Source organism: Triturus cristatus, chromosome 1_1 (assembly GCF_964204655.1).
Source record: "Triturus cristatus chromosome 1_1, aTriCri1.1, whole genome shotgun sequence".
NCBI lineage: Eukaryota > Metazoa > Chordata > Amphibia > Caudata > Salamandridae > Triturus > Triturus cristatus.
Genome location: NC_140579.1, coordinates 80,878,663 through 80,904,507, shown reverse-complemented (window position 1 = coordinate 80,904,507; position 25,845 = coordinate 80,878,663). Strand labels below are relative to the sequence as shown.

The window sequence follows — 25,845 nt, the reverse complement described above, 5'->3', positions numbered from 1 at the left end:
ATCTATGAGGTATTTCAAAGCCATGCAGAGTGGCTTCGCGTGGCCTCATGGATATGAGTTCAAGGTCTGCTCCGATGGATTGTCACAAAGAGTGACGCTCATGCGACTCCGGGGGCTCATCAATGTGCCTCCATCTTTGCTGCTATTCCATGTGACATGACAGTGCGAGGATAAAAATATGATTATTCAGTAACAAATATCATAAACAGAGCAGTTTTAATAAGGGGGTTGATTAGAAAGCACTCACCAGTAACATCTCCACGGACTTCTCAGCTCACTGAAATCTTTTTCAAAGATGTGATTGTGCAAATGACGCTGTATGACCCCTCCAATCATGAGGTCTCCAGCCTTGTACATCATTGAATGTTTGCTGGCTCTCAGGATACACATGTTTGTGTGCTCAGAAGCAGCTCCATCGGTGCATTGAAGAAGCATTGAGACCACAGCGAAAAGCAGAATATGCTTCATCCGGAGGTGCAGTGTTCAGGATGTCCTTAGCCTTGGGTCACAGAGGGTTAATGCAGCTTTTCTACCACCCTGGAGTCCTCAAACTGCCTCTAATCTGCAAAAATGAAGATATGTGCCTGGATGTTGAAATCAGCTATTAGCACCTGTTGTCACTGGTGGAGTAAAAGGGAAATATATACGATTTTTAGAATTTCCTGCAGAAGCCACCTTGTGCTAGAAATAACTGACATTTCAACTACAGAATATGAGGTCTGGGGTCAAAGGGCAGAGCTGTGAGCCTGTTGCAGGGTCTGCTAGTTCAAGAGACAACTGCTATAGGAAGCTGGCTCTCTATATACTAAACCAAAGTAAGGTATAGTGTGCACAGAGTCCAGTGGATCCCCAAAGGTATAGCAGAGGCTAAGGTAGATAATACCTTACTCTCTTTTGCGGTAGTGTGGTTGAGCAGTCAGGCTTATCCGAGAGTAGTGTTAAGCATTTATTGCACACACTCAGCAAAAAAATGATGTCACACACTGAAAGACTGAATCTTTTTGTTGTTTGTATTACAAGCTGTTATTTATTGTGATGTCTTATTTCTAGAACCAGATATGCTTAGTAGCAGGTAAGTGATACTTTCCATACAGAGTTACTTTTCAAAAGACAGTGAGCACTGGTTTTGTAGGAACATTTAGATTTGTTTTGTAATTGAGAAAGGGGTTTGTAGCCCATTGTAAAACACATGAAATGACTTCGTAATTACCTTTCTAGTTTAGCATGTGACAGACTGAGCAACACATGATAGGACATATTTACAAGGAAGTGACGGAGAGCAGCATTAGCATTCATGCCTTAACGCCATGCTTCGCCATTTCTGAAACTCAGGGCTGCACTGTATTTACAACAATTTGGTGCAGCCCTGCGTTTCCCCCTGTGCTGCACCATACTACAGTGCGAGGGTGCCTGTGTTGGGAGGAATGATTGTTTATGTGCAGGAAGGCGCCCCTTCTTGCAAATAAACATGGTGATTTGTAACTTCTATGTGTGCTGCTTTGTGCAGCACATATAGAAGTTTCAAATTGTAATTTTTTTAATGATTGTTTATGTGCAGGAAGGGACACCTTCCTGCACATAAACAATCATTCCTGTCGTTTTTGCTGTTTCTGCTTGTGCTGCACAATGCAGTACACATATAATCAGCAAAAATGAGGGGAAATAAAGAATTTCTCCTCGTTGCGCCTGTTTGACTAAGTTTTCCCTGGTCTTATTTTGGCACTGCCCCATATTTATGCCACCCTTGTAAATAGGGGGCAGAGTCAAAACTAATGGGTGCTGCGACGGAACGCCCACTGCAAAACTCATTGCCCACCTCTTTCACGCTAACTATAGCGTGAAAGGGTGCCTTATTTGCAAAGCAGCGTAAAGCCACATTAAGTGGCTTAACACTGCGTTGTAAATAAGGCAAAGCTCATATCGCCACAGGAACATCACAAAAAGTGACGTTCCTGTGGTGTTAGGGGCTTGTAAATATGCCCCAAAGTGTTAAGTTTACAGGTAAGTAAACGGTTTTAGGGATAGAGTTTTGTGGGATAAAACCCAAGGTATCCCAAGGTACAAGTTGGCATTCAAGGTGAACCACCAGCAGCACCTGGGCAGCCGGGTGCAGAGTGCAGGACGCCAATGGTAGCTAATGGGGCACGGGCAGGCAATCGGTCTAGGGAGCCAAGCTCCTAGGTTTAAAGTCAGGGCAAAGGGGGTCCCAGGTTAGCACCAAGTTCACACCACCGGCGGTGCATGGACGGCTGGATGCAGGGTACTCAGGAGGTGTCGGCAGCCTAATGCTTTCCTATAGAGGTTGTCGTCTTTGCAATTCGGCTGCAGGCTTGGCCCAGGAAGTCTCCTGGGAGGAACCAACAGCTGGGCAGGTAAGTTGGGATGCCAGGCCAGGTTGCAACTTCATTGGTTCTAGTCACCAAGAAGCAGGACCGGAGGATGTAGGGGTGTCTTTGGAAATCTGGTTTCTCCTCACCGGGCAGGTCGCGGTCAAGGGGGGTGTTGGTGCAGGGGCATCAGGTGTCATCACAAAGACTGGAAGGTGTGTCCCCTTCAATGGATTCAGGCTCAGGACCGCTGGAGAACCTCTTCTGGACAGGTGAGTATTTGCAGTTCGGCAGGTGTAGCAAGATGGCTTTGTATATATTATACCAAATTATGGCATAGTGTGCACAGAGTCCAGTGGATCCCCTGAGGTTTAGCAGAGGCTAAATTAGGTAAGTACCAACATCTCTTTTTGTGGTAGTGTGGGCGAGCAGTTAGACTTATCCAGAGGGGGTGTTAAGCCTTTTTTATATCCACTCACTCAAGACTGATGCCACACACTCAGAGAGTGAATCCAGACCAATTAGGTAAGGATAAAAAGGTATACTTCAGTTTTATTCTCTAGAACCAAGCAGGACATGGCACAGGTAGGTAAAATATACTTTGAAGCGCAAGGCTGTACACAAGAATGCAAATGCAGTGAAAATTGGAGTTCTTACAGGTTTGTAATAGCTTTATAAATGGTTCAAAGTACTTTGTAAACATTTTTGATTGCTTACAGATTAATTTTTAGTTACAGTACTGCTTGGGTGGTGTATCTAGATACCACACCATAGGTCGCGCAATACAAGGTAAGTAATACTTTTCTTAGTGCACGACACAATTGATGTTCACCATACAAAACCTCAGTTCAACACTTAAAACATTTGTAGGAGCAAAAACTCATAACATTGGTTACTAATGGGAAAAGGAAGGTTATCGGTTTGCAGGTAAGTAAACGACTTGCAAGATTAACTTTTGGGGGATAGAACCAAGATCCCCAAGGTTCATATAGGCACTCAAATTGCACCACAACCAGCACTGGGGCAGTCGGGTGCAGTGTGTCAAGTAGACATCAGAAGCCCGGTGGATTCCAATAGAAATCCTCGGTTTGGAAAAGATGATGTAGGCTCGGGCAGGGAGACTTCCTGGAGGTAGCCACTGGTTGGAGAGGTAAGTTTCAGTCTCGGAGGATGCCTGGACACCATCAGTTGGGCCACCCAAGGAAGGCCATGGGGCAGCGGGTGAAGAGGTGTCTTTTGGCGTTGTACCTTCTCGCCAACTCTGGTCACAGTCGGGGGCACCCTTCAAGTTGAGGCTGCAGGCATTGTCGTGAAGCTTGAAGGAGGTCGGGATCACCAGATCCCAGGTCAGGATAGCTGGGGAGACCTTCTTGCGTTGTTGGGCCACTCTAACTTGGTCTGGGGGCATCAGGTGTAAAGTGATGCACAATTGCATAGCCGCCTGTGTCCGGATTCTGATTTTGGTGTCTTTGTTGAGCAAATGCGGTGCTCACGGGAGACAGAGTCTGTAAGGTGAGTGCAGGGCAGGTCCTCCAGGCTCTGGGGGGCAGTTGGCTGCTGAAGAAAGCATCAGGTGTCCTTTTCTTCCAGTGTCAGCATGGCTCTTGGTCCTTTTTCTTCTGTCTTCCTCCAATCTGAGAAGGCAATGTTCAGGGAGGCCTCTACAAACTACATTTAAGGGTGATAAAGGGGTTTGTAGGTTGTGCCTGATTGGGTATTTCCTTGAGGTGAGTTCACCTGATTTTCTTGCTGGTTTTCCCGCCTGAAGTGGGGGTCAGAACCGGTGGGAGACAGTTGCAGGGGGCACCAAAAGGCAGGGATAGCATCCAAAAGCAGCAGGCCTTTGAAGCTTCCCTTTTCCTGGACCCAGCCTATCCTGGGGGAGGAGGCATGACACATCTTCCCAAGATCATCTTTGTTTCTGGACCCAGAGAGCGGAGACTTTTTACCCAGGGGTCCAGAAACCTGTCTGGTGGTGGCAACTGCACCAGGTCTGGTTGTTTAACAGAGGCCATTTCTAAGATGTCGTCTGAGTGCATTGTACCTTAAATCCTGACCTTGCATCAGTGTGTGTTTAATGTGCTGCGAAGTCTGCTACCAAACGTCCCAGTTTTTACTAAGACCATTATGGAGCTGTGGGATTTGTAGTGACCAACTCCCTGACCATTTATTCTTTATGGCTTTACTGCACTTACAATGTCTAAGAATGGACTTAAACACATTGGGGACACAGGGCTCATGCCACTATATCCTCAACTGGGGGCTAGGGTACCCTACTAGAGGGCACCCTGCTAGAGGGGTGACTTACCTAGGCCCTAGGCAGTGGACTGCAGGCATGGCACACAGGGATTTGCGCCATGTTGATTCTTCACTTTTCTCTTCATCCAAAAAAAACAGCCTGTAATGGCAGTGTGTGTGTGTTAAGGTACAAGGCCTCTAAGGGTGGCACAATAGGTACTGCAGCCCTTAGAGGCCTCCTCTGCTCACAGTGCCCTTGGTATCCTTGGCACCTTTTTAAAAGGACCTACCTGTGGGCAGAGATGCCGAATGGGGGTACAAAGGTACAGCTTTGAGAAAGAACACAGGCTCTGGGAACCTGATTGGCAGGGACCCAGGGCACACCACGTCAAAGTGCATCATGTGTCATGTATAACATGGGGGCTAACCATGCAAAAAGGGGCACTTTCATATAGCAGGGTCTTGGAGTTCTTTTTGGAGATAGATGCAATGTTTTTGGAGGTCACTGGTCATCAGGCTGGGAGTCATCATGCTGCTGGGATTTTTTTTTTAATAATTTTTTTTTATTATTAAACAAATCGACATTACAGATCACTTTTCAACATGAGCAGGAGACCCTACATCTTTCAGTTTTCGGACCTGGGTTACAGAGGATCCAATCACAGTAAGCAATACATGATCATTAGGGGGTTACAAGAGTCTCGTCATCATTTGGGGAAACTGGCGGGGTACAGATATTTCCTTTATAAGTGTTCCAGGGCCGCCATACTTTGCTCCATTTCCCGGGACACCCCCTGGCAACATAGACAGATTTTTCCCAGAACATGCACCAATCCAAATCCTCCTTCCATTTCACAAGACCTGGGAGTTTATGAGCCCCCCAATTTTGCCATTACAGCCAGAGTTGCCCATTGCTTCGCATAAGAGGTAAGGTCTGTTGGCTCCCAAATGCTGCTTGGATTTCTTGAAGGTGCAGGCAGGCCGGTAGGGCTGAGGCGAAAGCAGGGGTTGCGTGGATCTTCTTCTTCTTCTGCGTCATCTTCTCAACCACACCTATGAGAATTTCAGGAAACGCTTTCTGGGTTCAGGGCTACCCCCTAAATACTGCATTCAGGGGGTGTTTTTTCGGGGGTCTTGAGGTCAGTAGCCAATAGGCTAATGACCTTAGGGTGACTTTACCCTAGGTGAACTCACCCTACGTGGGGGCACAATCCATAACACTGATTGGAGGGTGCCTGCCATCTGTAAGATGGCGGGCACTGAAGAGTGGGCTTTAACTTGCCTTCCCCACCTGAGGGGTGCGATTGGCAGAGGTGGGAACACCTTCTGGGCTGTTTGAATTTTTTCCACCTGTCTTCCCACCATAAAGGGGGTAAGAAAGGAAGGGGGCTTCCTCCTGATAGCAGGAGACGCTGGGGGTTGCATTGCAAAGGCGACAAGGCCTTTGAAGCTTCTCTGCAACATATGGCTCTTTCTGACCTGAGGGAGGTGTGAACACATGAAATAGAGGCCCAGTATTCAGTAACCTGGAAACAAGCATGCGCAGCCGAAATGATATACTTCAATTACATAGAAAATTAACCAGATTTAACTTGACTGTTCAGATAGTATTTAATCGCATACTATTTTTTCTCTTCAGACAATGATCAAAGAACATTATTCATATCATTATACATTTGATTTTCAAAATCTCAAAATTAATTAAACAATTCAATTTTCAAAGTATAAATGCTTGAGAGACTTCGCCCAATGCATTTCGGGACGAAAAAGTCCCATCGTCGGAAAAACATATATATACATAATATCAACTTTAAATGCTTATTTGTGGTCAATTGCACTGCAATACTCGTGTTAAATCAGTAAGTCATTCTATTACCGTCTAAGATGGTGCTCGTTTTTCAGTATGCCAGAGTAGTCTCGCGATATTACGTTTCTAACCGTATATTTTGCCTACCGAAATAAGGTGCAAGGTTAAGCTGTCCTTGCGGAGTTGTGGCAGACTGTTATCGTGTCAATTAGGTAAGGTATAGCGGGAGAGAACGTTTTGCAATTTGATCCGCCTTATTGGGGTTTCAGTTTGGTAACTGGTGTCCTTGCATTGTTACAGATACGACAGGAGATTTGTAAAACAGCCTTGGAATCTTAAAGGTATGATTTCTTTTACATGGTAATGATAGGCGAATATACATTTAGTTGCTTAGTTCTGGAGCATGACTACAGCGCCTTATTTCATGCACACAGGCAGAATGTGACCGGCTTGGTGGTTTTTTAATGTTTTTGCTCCTTTAGCAACACGTTCACGTGAGTGTGCATTCAGTTGAAATAGTTGTTTGGCACTTGGGGTATGGTGATGGCATACCTAAGGAATATAGTTTTGGAACTTTTAATTGTGACTATGGAGGTTTGGCTTTTATTTAGATATGGAACTGGACTCACTTAGAGGGTAATAGAATGACTTACTGATTTAACACGAGTATTGCTGTGCAATTGACCACAAATAAGCATTTGAAGTTGACATTATGTATATATATGTTTTTCCGACAGCTTGCCCCTGATGAAGGGACTTTTTCGTCCCGAAATGCATTGGGCAAAGACTCTCAAGCATTTATACTTTTGCAATTGAATTGTTTAATGCATTTTGAGATTTTGAAAATCAAATGATTAATGATATGATTAATGTTCTTTGATGATTGTCTGAAAAGTAAAAATAGTATGCGATTAAATACTATCTGAACAGTCAAGTTAAATCTGGTTCATTTTCGATGTAATTGAAGTATATCATTTAGGCTGTGCATGCTTGTGTCCAGGTTACTGAATACTGGGCCTCTATTTAACATGTAACACGTGCATGGCAGGCATAAAACAAGCATAGCACGCTAATGTTTTAGGTTGAGTAATAAGACTCATACAGAAAGTTAGGAAAGAAAAAAAAGGTGTGCTGAATCCCCCCCTACTCTACGGAGGTGTGAACACCTCCAACCAGGAAAGGCTTTGTTTCTGGGACCTGGGAGTGAAGACTCCCAACCCAGGGGTCCAGAAACCTGTCTTGTGGTAACAGGATGCAGTTTACCAGTCAGGGAACCCACCAGTGGTTGGTTTGGTAAAGGGGTCCCCTCTAGCAGAGACCCCAGAGTACAAACATCCCAGCATTCAGTATATCCACTATAATACTAGGAAACTCACAGTGACCAGTTTCCAGTCCTTAAATTCAGTATGGCTTTAATGTGCACTTATAATATATTAGAATGTTTGATGGTGCTATGCATACTAATACCATGAGTGCCAAAACCACGCGGGAATTACTATGCTAGTGACCTACCATTACAACACATTCTTTTACTAAGCATATGCCTTTACCACGCATATGCCTTTACCACACATGCCTGTACATTGCAAAGGCAAGTGTGGTAAAGGCATACACTTGGTAAAATTATCTAAGGTAAAGTACACTACCCTGCCCTATCCTAAATGCTAAATCAGTACTCTTGCATGACCCCCCAAGCCCCAATCCTTTCCCATCCCTAAACCCTAGATCACAACACCTGCACGACTCTACCCCAACTTGCAGTCCTCTCCCTACCTTAAAACACTACCCTGCATGAACCAGTACCCCTGCACGACCCTCCCCGACCCCAATCCTTTCCCTACCCTAAAACCTAAATCACTACCCCTGCATGACACCCAATCCATTCCCTACCCTAAACCCTAAATCACTACCCACGCATGACCCCCAATCCTTTCCCTACCGTAAACCCTAACTTCACTACCCCTGCACCAACCTGAGACCCAATCCTCACCCTACCCTAAACCCTAAAATATTAACCCTTCACAACCCTCCCCTGACCCCCAGTCCTCTCCCTACCCTAAATCCTAAAACAGTACCCCTGCACGACATGCCCAAACCCCAGTCCTCTCCCTTCTCTAAAACCCTACCCCTGCACAACTCTCCCCTGACCCCCAGTCCTCTCCCTACCCTAAAACACTACCTTGCATGACCCGACCCTACCCTAAACCCTAAAACAATGCCCCTGCATGACCCTCCCTAACCCCCATTCCTCTCCCTACCCTAAAATTGGTACCCCTGCATGACCCCCCGAGCCCCAATCCTTTCCCAACCTTAAACCCTAAATCACTACCCCTGCACTACCCTCCCCAACTCACAGTCCTCTCCCTACCTTAAAACACTACCCTGAATGACCCCCTGACCCTACCCTAAACCCTTAAATACTACCCTTGCATGACCCTCCCTGACCCCCAATCCCTCCCCTACCCTAAACCCTAAATCTCTACCCCTGTACAACCCCCAAATCTTTTCCCTACCTTAAACCCTAAATCACTACCCCTGCACGACCCCAAGTCCTCTCCCTACCCTAAACCCTTAAAATTATGCCTGCACTACCCTTTCATGACTCACAGTCCTCTCCCTACATTAAAACACTACCCTGCACGACCCCTGACCCTACCAGAAACCCTAAAACAGTACCCTTGCATTACCCTCCCTGACCCCAATCCTTCCCCTACCGTAAACCCTAAAACATTTCCCCTGCACGACCCCACCCCCGTCCTCTCCCTACCTTCAAACACTACTCCTGCATGCCCTGACCCCCAGTCTTGTCTCTACCCTAAAACACGACCACATCCCCTTTTACCCTTAAATAGTAACCCCCAGCCCAGGCCCAATCCCCCTTACCTGTTTCTCCTTGTGGTTCATGTTTCTCCTCGTGGTTCCTCTCTCTCCTCGTGGTTCCTCTTTCTCCTCGTGGTTCCTCTCTCTCCTTGTGGTACCTCTCTCTCCTCGTGGTTCCTCTCTCTCCTCGTGGTTCCTGCTTCCCTCTGGTCATATGATGGGCGGTGCACGTTGTTGTGAGGAAAGTGAAAAGCCTCTGTTCCCTCACAATGATGTGGATCGCCTATATTTTTTTACAACGTATGTGCTTTTACCATACATAACTTAACTTTACAACAAAATTCGTTGTAAAGGCATGAGTGGTAAGAGCACACAAATTCTAAAAGACTACATGTTGCAACACAAAGCCATCCACTTCAAGACCCCGTTGTACCTCGCTCAGAAAACGGAGCTCTCATGTGGTACAAGAGCCTCCAGAAGTGCCAGCACCCTTTTACTCAAACCAGAAAAATTAAAGAAAAAAAAGACCTACAATCGAGCCTTCTGAGGGATGGCGCCGAGGATCTGGAACTCTCTTCCCCCTGAAGTCAGGGTGCTCCCTTCCACTGTCCGCTTCAAAATGGAAGTTAAAGGGCTCTTGATGAAGAAATATCGGCCTCGGTCCACCTTCTCCACTTGACTCTGGGACTATAGACGCTGTTCTGTAGCCCAGAAGCTTTGCTCGCGAGATTGTCGGACATTTTAAGACTTTGTACTTTTTGCTTTGTTGAATCTGTTTGTTTGCCTTTACCCTTCCTGCTGCATAATCTGTAAAGCGCTCTGATACCCTCGGTGGTCATGCTTGCGCTATATAAAACTTTATAAATAAATTAACAAATAAATGCGTGATAACGCTTGCGGTGTAATTGCATGCGGGGTAACAGACGCTATGTAATGGCTGTCGCCCAATATATAAGACTGGCCTTAGATATGATAGGGGTCTGTCTGCTCATGCAGATAGGTCCTCACATGAGGTATAGGGCACCTCGCCGTAAGGGTGACTTACCTATGCCTCATGCAGTCTTTGGCAGGCATGGCACATAGGAGTGCCATGTCGACTCTTCACTTTTAGCTGCACCAAAACATGCAAGCTGAAATGGCAGTGGTGCGTGTTTGTGGTGAGAGTTCTCTGTGGGTGGCATAATACATGCTGCATTCCTCAGAGGCCTTTCCCTCACTGCCAGGCCCTTGACACCATAGGTAACCCTTAGAAGGGACTTACAGGTAGGCCAGAGTTGTGCCAATTGTGGAAACAATGGTACAGGTTAAAAAAAGAACACAGGCCATGCGAAGCTGATTGGCTGTGTCCCAGGGCACACTCAGTCAAAGTGCATCAGAAATCTGCCGAAAAGGAGAGGGGTTACTGCAACAGAAACCCACTTTCCTACACCTGTTTCCTGGGATGGGCAAAGATGCCACAATTTGTATTTGAAGAATTAGAAACAATTTTGGAAAAATTATACAAAATTACATGTAATTCTGTGAAATATAACAGAAATTTGGGCCCATATTTTTGCCTAAATGCGATCATGCATCCAAAGCGCGGCCTCTGGCATTCTTCTTCTTCACCTTGTTCCTCTAAGCTCGCTCTAAACTGCTGCAAACAGCATATATTGCATGACATGGTGAGATAGGGTAATTTCAGGAAATTTCACTTGCTAATCAATCATAATGCAACATTGCCAAATTACATTGAAGTAACAGAAATTTCACCCGGGCCTACTGTGTAACTTGGACCCGAAGAAATAGGATATACGAGTCTGTAGGAATCCATGTACCTGAACCCCGAGGTAAGAGCAGAGATCTCATTCATAGCCGAAAGAGTCTTCTCAATGAGGGCTGTGCACCTCCATTCCATTTATTTTGTTTATTTTTTATTTATTATTTTCAATGGAGCCAGCATAGATTTTGACAGTATGACATTATTCAAAACATAACATATACATCATTACTAACTTAAACAGCATACATTTTTATGAAAACAGAGGAGGAGAGAACAAAGGGGGAAAAGATATTACACAATACATAACAATAGAATAGATAAATCCAAGTTTTGCCCCATTTCTATAATTTATCTGTCCCAGGACTTCTCCCAATTCAAGCTAGTCCAGATCATTTTGAACTTCATTAGTGATCTTGAACCACTAGCCTTTGCTAGGGCCGCTTCGGTCTCATAAGCTTGTCACCATATTGCCCACCATTCTGTGACAGTAGGAGAAGTGGGATTAATCCAGGCTTCTGCAATACATAAATGGGCACTCACAATAACAATCGAGAACAATGACCCAGCATGAAACATGTCAGGAGGGCAACTCCCCAATGAACCCATGTACCTGTACCCTGAGATAAGAGCAGAGATCTCATTCACGGCCGTAAAGGAGTCTCCTCAATGAGGCCTGTGAACCTCAGTTCCAAAGATGAAAGATCTCAGGAGGGCGACTCCCCAGTGGAACCCATGTACCTGTACCCTGAGATAAGAGCATAGATCTCATTCACAGCCTGAAAGGAGTCTCCTCAATGAGGCCTGTGAACCTCAGTTCCAAAGATGAAAGATCTCAGGAGGGCGACTCCCCAGTGGAACCCATGTACCTAAACCCTGAGATAAGAGCAGAGATCTCATTCACGGCCTGAAAGGAGTCTCCTCAATGAGGCCTGTGAACCTCAGTTCCAAAGATGAAAGATCTCAGGAGGGCGACTCCCCAGTGGAACCCATGTACCTAAACCCTGAGATAAGAGCAGAGATCTCATTCACGGCCTGAAAGGAGTCTCCTCAATGAGGCCTGTGAACCTCAGTTCCAAAGATGAAAGATCTCAGGAGGGCGACTCCCCAGTGGAACCCATGTACCTAAACCTTGAGATAAGAGCAGAGATCTCATTCAGAGCTGGAAAGGAGTCTCTTCAGTGAGGCCGGCGTACCTCAGTTCCAAAGATGAAAGATCTCAGGAAGATGTTTTTCCAGTGAAACATTTGTACCCGAGTCCCTCATGTAAGGGACCTTAGTTGATCTCAGGAGGGTGGCTCACCCCATACCTCAGCCCTTTCAGTTATATACCTCCGTAAGTGTCAGGAGGATGTCTACTCATGTACCTCATCCCCTGCAGTAACATACATCAGTGAGTGTCAGCAGAGTGTCTACTCACGTACCTCAGACCTTGCAGTGACATATCTCAGTGTCAGGAGGGTATCCACTTATGTACCTCAGTCTCCTCTGTGACAAACCTCAGTGAGAGTCAGGAGCGTATCTACTCACATACCTCAGATCCTACATTTACATACCGCAGTGGGGGTCAGGAGGGTGTCTACATAAGTATCTCAGCCCCTGAATTAAAATACCTCAGTTGGTGTCAGGAGGATGTCTACTTACATACCTCAGCCCCTGCAGTGACATACCTCAGTCAGTGTCAGCAGGGCTCCTCACCATGTACCTCAGACGAGATCCCTCAGTCAGTGTCAGGTGGGCTCCTCGCCATATACCTCAGCCCCTCAGATAAGATACCTCTGTCAGTGTCAGGAGGATGTCTCACCCTGCACCTTAGTCTGTGAGATAAGATACCTCAGTTGGTGTCAGGAGGGCTCCTCACCATGTACCTTAGTCCCTGAGATAAGATACCTCAGTCAGTGTCAAGAGAGCTGCTTGCCATGTACCACAGCCCCTCGGATGGAATACGTCAGTCAGTGTCCGGAGGGTGCCTCGCCATGTACAAAGGCGTCTGAGATAAGATACCTCAGTCAGTGTCAGGATTGTTTTTTAGAAAGGAGATAGGACCACCCTGTAAGTACAGCGGAAGTATCGCGTGTACTATAAGTATCCTCACCAGGAAGGGAGGCAGGTGATGTTCAGGCCCATTCTATCTATTAGATCTAGAGGAGGTTTCTTTGTTATGAATAATTGTGAGTGGAGGGCAACCGGCGTCTTTTCCCTCTTAGCTCTTGTTTGTAATGGAGTGTCAGGAGGGCACCTGGCCATGTACCTTAGTCTGTGAGATAAGATACCTCAGTCAGTGTGAGGAGGGCACCTGGCCATGTACCTTATTCTGTAAGATAAGATACCTCAGTCCATGTCAGGAGGGCATCCACGTCATCACTCGTCTATACATACATACATACCAGCATGCATGCATCCACCCACCCATCCATCCACATTATCACTCATCCATAATTACATACCTGCATGCATGCATGCATGCATCCACCCACCCACCCATCCATCCACATCATCACTCATCCATACATACAAACATATTTGAATACATGCATCCACCCACCCACTCATCCATACACATCATCACTCGTCCATACTTACATACCTTCATGCATGCATGCATCCACCCTCCCACTCACCCATCCACATCATCACTTTTCCATACATTCATACATACCTGCATACATGCATCCACCCATCCAGCCACATCTTCACTTGTCCATACATTTTTACACACCTGTATGCATGCATCCACCCATCCACATCAACACTGGTCCATACATACATACATACCTGCATCCATACATCCACCCATCCAGCCACATCATCACTTGTCCATACATACATACATCTAATACATCTATTGCAATAGGAGCACAGAGGGAAAACGAGACTACGGGTCGCCCTCCACTCAAAAGTCATAAACACACAAAACCCGGTCTCTAAGGCAAATTATTTATAAATGAAGTGTATATGTCGGTTCTATTTTATATTCTGCGAAAAACTCCTCATATATGGTAGTGTGCAACACTTATTGCCTTATCTTTAAAAAAACTTTTTCCAACAGTCCCCAAGAAAGTGAATGGTGACTGAAAACTAGTTACAAAATTCTCAATCCATTCAATACACCAGAAATAATGTGAAAAAAATGTGAGAGGGACAAAATGACCCCTCAAGGGCGCACCACCAACGGGATAACTGGTCAGTACTCACCAGATAGGCCCCCTATTCTCATCATAGGCGGTCATTTTTGTCCCAAAGAAAAAGTGTCCAAACAAAAGAATAAACCGTGTTAGTGCAGTAGAGTGATAAATACTCTCACTCCACGTTGTGACAAAAAGTGATTAAAATTGACAGATACACCTTTTTCACAATTACTTTATTATTCACAGAGTGTGATCTGTCAAATTAAGAAATAGGCTGGTTGCTAACCTTGCAGACCAAAACCAAATGCCAACATGTTTCTTTGCCATGAAATTTTGGCAAGTTCTTCAGGGCCAGACACTTCGTCACAGCACCAGTGTTGGACACACCATTCTTGTGGACTGTCAATTGAAAAAGTACAGAAAACCACTATGTTAAAAACTGTTCGCCCCCTGAAAAATCCATATTCTAGAGTTAAAAGCATGATCGTTACCCTCAAACAGCTTATGTCTCTCATACCAGCTTGCGAGGTAAACTTGTAGTGTAGCGAACTCCTCATGCGAGTCCTCCTTTATGATTGACCCTTCAGTCGTTTTGTCAATCTAAACCCATACCCCAAAAAGAGGGTGAGAGTTTTTCAAAAAACATGTTGGAACTCGCACATGCTGCATATTGTTGCACCAACAGTCTCAGTGTAACTATGTAACTATGAACATAAGTCTAGGCTTAATATCTTGCGATCCCTTAATGTATTATATAATGTCATGGAATACTAGCATTCAACCAATTGCCACTAGAAAAATGCATCGTTCAGCGGTCACCACACGCCCAACAGAAGGAAGTAAAAGCAAGAAGGCAAAACCCTCGTATGAACTCCTTCTACATCTATTTTCAATGCAAATACCGGGCTCTCAATCTCGGGCCATTATGCACAACTGTGCGACCCCCATGTTTGATCGTATCTCTTTAAACATTACCCCAAACCAATGCCACAACATCTAGGAGCATCGGCTCTTCAAACATTCCCGGCCACCCCACTCCTCACCGGCTGAGAGCTCACGGAGCACATCGTCTCCTCCTACGTCTTGCTGCTGCCTCTATGAGTGTTTAAAACTCTTCGAAAGGCGATCACGTGATGACGTCACCGGCGTTTAGTGTGCGGCCGCCATCTTAGAATGGGGAAGTTCTATTTTTTCAGAAAATAAACAATTATCGTCCCGTTTCAAATAGTTGGGGACCAAAAACTACGGAGCATGCATCATATCTATGGGCAATCTTCAAACCTAAAGACAGGAATGCTTACAATTATTCAGTTGTTACAGTGAATACATAGTCAGGAGCAAAGTTGCTTATGAGAATGTATATTCAAATAAAAGCAACTTTATTAGTCAAACAGAGCGATGTGGCTGACAAACAATGCTCATGAAGCTTCTAACATAAATACATGCGCATAAAAAATATGTATAAATCTGGCTCAACTTTAGGAACTGAATAAGGAGCACCATAGCATTGTATTATGGCTGTTTGTTATATAACTTCATTGAGACATTATCAATAAGATCTCCCAATAGAATTCATTTTCCGTCTGTTCCCACTAAAAACATAACCATCTTGAAAGACAGAGTAAAGAGACACTGGCAGAAGCACCATCACTGATACCAAAGGCTTTGAATTCAAAACAGGAAGGTGGTAGTATGCATGGTAAATCAGCAGACCCTATTCCACTCAATAACTTCGTTAAGCCCCTGTTGATCACTTCTTTCTTGATAAATCCATCGTGCTTCCTTTGAAAGGAGAGCCTTTTCAACATTTTGTGGGTTGCCCAATACTTTCTCGAGGACTACCCAGGTAAAGCTGTGTTTCGCTGTATGGCAGTGTTTTACTAATTTGGTTGTCAGTTTTTCCGTCTTTATAGTGCTCAGATGTTCTTGCATCCTGGTGTTGATCTTTCGAGATTTGAGCCCCATATATTGAAGACCACATTCACAAAGTAATCTGTATACGGCATTAGTGGTATTACAGTTACTGAAATGGTTAGGAAACCACTCTCTCCCTGATTTTAAAATTACACTCGTCGTTTTTTTAGTTAAAGGACAAACTGAACAGGATCCACAGGGGAAGTGCCCCTTTGGAATTGTAGTCTCAGTGGATTTCACTACAGATGGAACACGAGTATGGACCAGTTTGTCCTTTAAATTGCCAGATCTCTTAAAGGCAAACCTGGGGGGGTGGCATCTTAAAATCCTTATTTGATAGAAGAGACCAGCGCTTGCGAATAGACTGTCTGATCCTGATAGCTACCGGATCAAAAGTCATGACTACCGGGACACAGTCATCCTTTTCTTTCACATTCTTCTCTAAGAGGGCACTACGTGGGGTGTTGAGTGCTCTTTTCTTGGCTTGTTTTATTATTCTTGACGGATAATTCCTCTGTTGTAACTTTGCAGTTAATCCCTGAGATTGTTCCATATAGGCTTCAGTTGATGAACAGTTCCTCCTGTAATGCAAGAACTGCCCTACCGGAATGTTATCCCTCAATGCTCTAGGGTGGTATGAGTCATAGAGTAATAATGAGTTTCTGTCCGTTGGCTTTTGATGGACACGTGTAGTAATTGCCTCTTCCTTGGCTTCTATAACTAGGTCCAGATATATAGCGGTGTTGTGGCTGTAGGACCATGTGAATCTCAAGCTTGAATCTTGTAAATTAAGCCAGTTGAGAAATTCCAAAAGGACCTCTTCCATTCCTGACCAAATGCAGAGCACTTCGCCTATATACCTTTTCCAGAGGCGTAAATTCCTCTGGAAGGGATTGGTGGAATGATAGTTGACGTGCTCTTCAAACTGCCCGACATAGATGCATGCCAGACTGGGTGCCATAGTAGCACCCATAGATGACGATAATTGTTTATTTTCTGAACAAATAGAACTTCCCCATTCTAAGATGGCGGCTGCGCACAAAACGCCGGTGACGTTATCACGTGATCGCCTTTCGAAGAGTTTTAAACACTTGTAGAGGCGGCAGCAAGATGTAGGAGGAGACGCTGTGCTCCGTGAGGCCTCAGCCGGTGAGGAGTGGGGTGGCCGGGAATGTTTGAAGAGCCGATGCTCCTAGATGTTGTGGCATTGGTTTGGGGTAATGTTTAAAGAGATACGATCAAACATGGGGGTCGCACAGTTGTGCATAATTCCCCGAGATTGAGAGCCCGGTATTTGCATTGAAAATAGATGTAGAAGGAGTTCATATGAGGGTTTTGCCTTCCTGCTTTTACTTCCTTCTGTTGGGCGTGTGGTGACCGCTGAACGATGCTTTTTTTAGTGGCAATTGGTTGAATGCTAGTATTCCATGACATTAAAATACATTAAGGGATCGCAAGATTTTAAGCCTAGACTTATGTTCATAGTTACATAGTTACACTGAGACTGTTGGTGCAACAATATGCAGCATGTGCGAGTTCCAACATGTTTTTTGAAAAACTCTCACCCTCTTTTTGGGGTATGGGTTTAGATTGACAAAACGACTGAAGGGTCAATCATAAAGGAGGACTCACATGAGGAGTTCGCTACACTACAAGTTTACCTCGCAAGCTGGTATGAGAGACATAAGCTGTTTGAGGGTAACTATCATGCTTTTAACTCTAGAATATGGATTTTCAGGGGGCGAACAGTTTTTAACAGTGGTTTTCTGTACTTTTTCAATTGACAGTCCACAAGAATGGTGCGTCCAACACTGGTGCAGTGACGAACTGTCTGGCCCTGAAGAACTTGCCAACATGTCATGGCAAAGAAACATGTCGGCATTTGGTTTTGGTCTGCAAGGTTAGCAACCAGCCTATCTCTTAATTTGACAGATCACACTCTGTGAATAATAAAGTAATTGTGAAAAAGGTGTGTCTGTCAATTTTAATGACTTTTTGTCACAACGTGGAGTGCGACTATTTATCACTCTACTGCACTAACACGGTTTATTCTTCTGTTTGGACACTTTTTCTTTGGGACAAAAATGACCGCCTATGATGAGAATAGGTGGCCTATCGGGTGAGTACCGACCAGTTACCCCGTTGGTGGTGCGCCCGTGAGGGGTCATTTTGTCCCTCTCACATTTGTTTTCACATTATTTCTGGTGTATTGAATGGATTGAGAATTTTGTAACTAGTTTTCAGTCACCATTCACTTTCTTGGGGACTGTCTGTTGGAAAAAGTTTTTTTTAAAATAAGGCAATAAGTGTTGCACACTACCATATATGAGGAGTTTTTCGCAGAGTATAAAATAGAAGCGACATATACACTTCATTTATAAATAATTTGCCTTAGAGACCGGGTTCTGTGTGTTTATGACATACATACATACATACCTGCAATCATGCATCCACCCATCCATCCACATCATCACTCGCCCATACATACATACATACCTGCATACATGGATCCACCCACCCATCCACATCATCACGCGTCCATACATACATACATACATACCTGCATTCATGCAACCATCCCATCCACATCAACAAGGCGTCCATACATACATACATACCTGCATACATGCATCTACCCACCCATCCACATCATCACTCGCCCATACATACATACATACCTGCATAAATGCATCCACCCACCCATCCACATCATCACGTGTCCCTACATACATTCATACATACCTGCATTCATGCATCCACCCACCCCCATCCACATCATCACTCATCCATACATACATACGTACCTGCATACCTGCATCCACCCACCCACCCACCCACCCATCCACATCATCACAGATACATACATACATATATACCTGCAATCATGCATCCACCCACCCACACATCCAGCCACATCATCACTTGTCCATACATATATACCTGCATTTATGCATCCACCCACCCACTCATCCATACACATCATCACTCGTCCATACATACGTACATACCTGCATGCATGCATCCACCAATCCACCCATCAATCCACATCATCACTTTTCCATACATACCTGCATGTCTGCATCCAGTACATCCACATGTTCACTCATCCATATATACATACAAACCTGGATCCATGCATCCAATCCATCCACATCATCACTCGTCCATACATACATACATATCTGCATACATGCATCCACCCACCCACCCATCCACATCACACATCCATACATACATACATACCTGCAAGCATGCATCCACCCATCCACCTACCCACCCATCCATCCACATCATCACGCGTCCATACATATGTATGGCCATTATCGCTAACACCCCTTTTTCTCATGGGTGCTGAGCCTGTCCAAAGATGGCGCCTGTGCTTTAATAACTTGGAGTGTTTACCGAGTGATATGATCATAACTGTTTCACGGCTGTCACTGGCCATTGCGGATGCTTTGACTGCTGATGGGGAGGTGCGCTTCGTTGGAATGACTGATTTCTCCTCCACGGCGATCTTTGTGGGAGGGATGCCTGGCTCCTGTGACTCTGTTCTTGGCGCTTTCAATCAGGGCTGTGGCCATCTGGTGGTGCTCCAGGCTGGGAGACTCATCTACACTGCCAGTTTCTTGGTAGACTAGCCTGCAGAGTTTTTGCCATACCCCTGAAATGGGGGCCGGAGTCTGCATGTTCCTCACACTGAGTGATCTGCGTCCAGCTGGGGAGAGATGAGTACCGGATAGCTGGAAGTTGAGGCAGGCGGCGTTCCCCAATACCACCTGAGCCTGGTGTGGCTGATGGAACTTTGATGATGCCCTCTGGCAGAAACCTTATATGTTATACTGACCACGGTGCGCGAGCAACATGGCCGATGCCCGGTGGAGCTGTATTGGCAGCTATAGAGGAGATTGACACTGGTTTCACCCCCTTAGCCGTCACCTACCCAGCCAGACATTGGACATTGTTTTTCCTCGTCTCTCCACTGTCTCCTTTCCCTCCCCCGCCATCTCCCTCCATGATCCTGCGGATGACTCCCCTTTCCAGCCCAACATAACCTTATTTGTTTTTCTCCTACACCTCTGTCGCGAACCCTCACCCTCCACCCTCACTCATGCTCCAGATAACTCGTATATGTTTTTATTTTATGCTATGGTAACGAATGTAACTTTGTGCAACTTGTTCTCATGTAAAGCGCTCTGATACCTCTGGGTCTATCCAGCGCTATATAAAACTTTTCAAATAAATGTACATACCTGCAAGCATCCACCCACCCACACATACATCCACATGTTCACTCCTCCATACATGCATACATACCTGCATGCATGCATCCACCCACCCATTCATCCATCCACATCATCACACGTCCATACATACATACCTGAATGCATCCACCCACCCATCCATCCACATGTTCACTCTTCCATACATACATACCTGCGTGCATGCATCCACCCACCCACAACTAGAAAATAACACTGATCGATTTCTGAAAAATGAATGTATAAAACGTTACATATTCCATGTCAGCAATTCAGTTCCTGTTTATATTTCACATGTTTTACATAATCCTGTATTCCTTAGGATTGCTCACTATTTCCAGAATGTTGTAGTTCTGTATTTTATTGTGCAGCATATTTCTTCAGTAGCGCATACTTTGAACTGAGTTGCATTCAGGCATTATTGATAAACACCCATTGAGAGCTCTGGAGCAAAGACTGAAGGCAGTGCACATTTTTCACATACATACATACATACATACCTGCATGCATGCATCCATTTACCCACCTATCCATCCACATCATCACTCGTCCATACATACATACATACCGGCATGCATGCATCCATCTACCCACCCATCCATTCACATGTTCACTCATCCATAGATACATACATACATAGCTGCATACACGCATTCACTCACCCACTCATCCATACACATCATCACTTATCAATACATACATACATACCTGCATGTATGCAAAACCCATCCACATCATCACTTATCCATACATACATACATACATACCTGTATGCATGCATCCACCCACTGACCCAGCCACATCATCACGTGTCCATACATACATACATACCTGTATGCATGCATCCAACCATCCACATCAACACTGGTCCATACATACATACATACCTACATCCATGCATCCACCCACCCACCCATCCAGCCACATCATCACTGGTCCATACATGCATACATACCTGCATGCATGCATCCACCCACCTACCCATCCACCCAAATCATCACTTGTCCACACATGCACACATACCTGCATACATACATACATCCACCCACCTACATCATCATGCATCCATCCATACATACATACATACCTGTATGTGTTTATCCAACCCATCCACATCCTCACACGTCCATACATACATGCATACCTGCATACATGCATCCACCTACCCACTCATCCATCCACATCATCACTCGTCCATACATACATGCATACCTGCATGCATGTATCCACCCAACGACCCATCCACATCATCACTCGTCCATACATACATACATACCTGCATGCATGCATCCATATACCCACCCATCCATCCACATTTTCACTCGTCCATAGATACATAGATACCTACCTGCGTGCAAGCATCCACCCATCTATCCACATAATCACTCGTCCATGCATACATAAATATATACATACATACCTGCATGCGTGCATCCATCTACCCACCCATCCATCCACATCATCACTCATCCATACATATATACATACATACATACCTGCATCCATCTACCCACCCATACAGCCACATGTTCACTCGTCCATAGATACCTACATACATACCTGCATCCATGCATCCACCCACCCACTCATCCATACACGTCATTAGTCGTCCATACATACATACATACCGGCATGAATGCATCATCTACCCACCCATCCATCCACATGTTCACTCATCCATACATGCATACATACATACATACATACCTGCATCCATGTATCCACCCAACCACTCATCCATACACATAATCACTCGTCCATACATACATACATACATACATACATACCTGCATCGCCCCACCCACTCATCCATACACATCATCACTCGTCCATACATACATACATACCTGCATGCATGCATCCATCTACCCACCCATCCATCCACATCATCAATCGTCCATACATACATACCTGCATGCATGCATCCACCCACCCACTCATCCATCCACATGTTCACTCGTCCATAGATACATACATACATACCTGCATGCACACATCCACTCATCCATCCACATAATCGCTCGTCCATGCACACAAACATACCAGCATGCATGCAGCCACAAAACCACCCATCTATCCAGGTCATCACTTGTCCATACATACATACATACGAGCATGCATGCATCCACCCACCCACCCATCCATCCACATTATCACTCATCCATACATACACACAAACCTGCATACATGCATCCACCCACCAACTAATCCATACACATCATCACTCGTCCATACATACATACCTGCATGCATGCATCCACCCACCCATCCACATCATCACTTTTCCATACATACATACATACCTGTATGCATGCATCCACCCATCCACATCAATACTGGTCCATACATACATACATATCTGCATGCATGCATGCATCCACCCACCCACCCATCCACATCATCACACGCCCATACATACATACCTGCATTCATGCATCCATCCCATCCACATCATCAAGGCGTCCATACATTCATACATACCTGCATACATGTATCCACGCACCTAATGACCTACCCACCCACCCATCCACATCATCATGTGTCCATACATACATACATACATACCTGCATTCATGCTCACTATTTCCCGGATGTTGTATTTCTGTATTTTATTGTGCAGCATTTTTCTTCAGCACAGCGCATACTTTGAACTGAGTCGCCTTCAGGCACTTTTGATGGACACCCATTGAGAGCTCTGGAGCAAAGACTGAAGGCAGTGTACATTTTTCACATACATACCTGCATGCATGCATCCATCTACCCACCCATCCATCCACATCATCACTCGTCCATAGATACATGCATACATGCATCCACCCACCCACCCATCCAGCCACATCATCACTTGTCCATACATACATACATACCTGTATGCATGCATCCACCCATCCACATCAACACTGGTCCATACATACATACATACCTACATCCATGCATCCACCCACCCACCCACCCATCCAGCCACATCATCACTGGTCCATACATACATACCTACCTGCTTGCATGCATCCACCCACCCACCCACCCATCCATCCAAATCATCACTCGTCCATACATACATACACACATACCTGCATACATGCATCCACCCACCCACCCATCCACATCATCACGCATCCATCCATCCATCCATCCATACCTGCATTCATGCATCCACCCACCCACCCATCCACATCATCACTCGTCCATACATACATGCATACATGCATCCACCCACACATACATCCACATCATCACTCATCCATACATACATACATACCAGCATGCATGCATCCACCCACCCATCCATCCACATCATCACTCATCCATACATACACACAAACCTGCATACATGCATCCACCCACCAACTCATCCATACACATCATCACTCATCCATACATACATACCTGCATGCATGCATCCACCCACCCATCCACATCATCACTTGTCCATACATTTATACATACCTGTATGCATGCATCCACCCATCCACATCAACACTGGTCCATACATACATACATATCTGCATTCATGCATCCACCCACCCACCCATCCACATCATCACTCGTCCATACATACATACATACCTACATACATGCATCCACCCACACATACATCCACATCATCACTCATCCATACATACATACATACCAGCATGCATGCATCCACCCACCCATCCATCCACATCATCACTCATCCATACATACACACAAACCTGCATACATGCATCCACCCACCAACTCATCCATACACATCATCACTCATCCATACATACATACCTGCATGCATGCATCCACCCACCCATCCACATCATCTCTTGTCCATACATTTATACATACCTGTATGCATGCATCCACCCATCCACATCAACACTGGTCCATATATACATACATATCTGCATGCATGCATCCACCCACCCACCCATCCACATCATCACGTGTCCATACATACATACCTGCATCCATGCATCCATCCCATCCACATCATCAAGGTGTCCATACATACATACATACATACCTGCATACATGCATCCACCCACACATACATCCACATCATCACTCATCCAGACATACATACATACCTGCATACACGCATCCACCCACCTAATGACCTACCCACCCACCCATCCACATCATCACATGTCCATACATACATACATACATACCTGCATTCATGCTCACTATTTCCAGGATGTTGTATTTCTGTATTTTATTGTGCAGCATATTTCTTCAGCACAGCGCATACTTTGAACTGAGTCGCCTTCAGGCACTTTTGATGGACACCCATTGAGAGCTCTGGAGCAAAGAATGAAGGCAGTGTACATTTTTCACATACATACATACATACCTGCATGCATAAATTTAAATGTAAATTTGATACTTGTATAGCGCACTACTCACCCGCAAGGGTCTCAAGGCGCTTGTACGAATACCGCTGTGGAAGCTATCCTGGCTTTTCCTGTGAGGCGTCCACTCCTGGGCGCCCCCAAGGTGGAGGCCAGGCATCCTTAGCGTTGTGGGGGCCGTTGTGGAGATTAAGCAAGCTATTGCCCAGAGTTGCAGAGTGGGACTCCATGATTGGAATAGGCACGAGGTGAGAATTATCAGGTCCGTGGAATTTTGAGCCCAAGACCCGCCGAGGCGGGGAATTGAACCCTGGTCCCGGGCTAGACCTCTGCATCAGGGTCTGCCGCTCTAATCATTGAGCCACACTTCTCCACATGCATCCATCTACCCACCCATCCATCCACATCATCACTCGTCCATAGATACATACATACATACCTGCATACATGCATCCACCCACCCACTCACCCATACACATCATCACTCATCCATACATACATACCTGCATGCATGCAAAACCCATCCACATCATCACTTGTCCATACATACATACTTACCTGTATGCATGCATCCAGCCAGCCACCCACCCATCCAGCCACATCATCACTTGTCCATACAAACATACATACCTGTATTCATGCATCCACCCATCCACATTAACACTGGTCCATACATACATACATACATACCTACATACCTACATCCATGCATCCACCCACCCACCCACCCACCCACCCATCCAGCCGCATCATCACTGGTCCATACATACATACATACCTGCATGAATGCATCCACCCACCCACCCATCCATCCAAATCATCACTCGTCCATATATACATACATACCTGCATACATGCATCCACCCACCCACCCATCCACATCATCACGCATCCATCCATACATACATACATACCTGCATTCATGCATCCACCCACCCACCCATCCACATCATCACTCGTCCACACATACATACATACCTGCATACATGCATCCACCCACACACCCACCCACCCATTTATCCACATCATCCCTGATCCATACATACCTACCTGCATCCATGTATCCACCCACCCATCCACATCATCACACGTCCATACATACATATATACCTGCAAGCATACAGAAAACCCACCCACCCATCCAGCCACATCATCACTTGTCCATAGATACATACATACATACCTACATGCATGCATCCACCCACCCACTCATCCATACACATCATCATTCGTCCATACATACGTACATACCTGCATGCATGCATCCA

The 25,845-nt window shown here is 45.3% G+C and overlaps 1 protein-coding gene across 14 annotated transcripts in view; it reads left to right on the top strand.

Moving 5' to 3' along the window:
• LOC146869506 (uncharacterized) overlaps positions 1-25,845 on the top strand; it is a 146,781-nt gene that overhangs the window by 65,506 nt on the left and 55,430 nt on the right. For 4 of the 14 annotated variants that reach the window (XR_014960856.1, XR_014960790.1, XR_014960816.1 and 1 more), the window contains one exon: positions 6,673-6,713. The exons of the other annotated variants lie outside the window; for them this stretch is intronic. The gene's annotated coding sequence lies outside the window, so the exon portion shown is untranslated. The remainder of the gene's footprint in view (positions 1-6,672; positions 6,714-25,845) is intronic. 14 annotated transcript variants of the gene reach the window in all.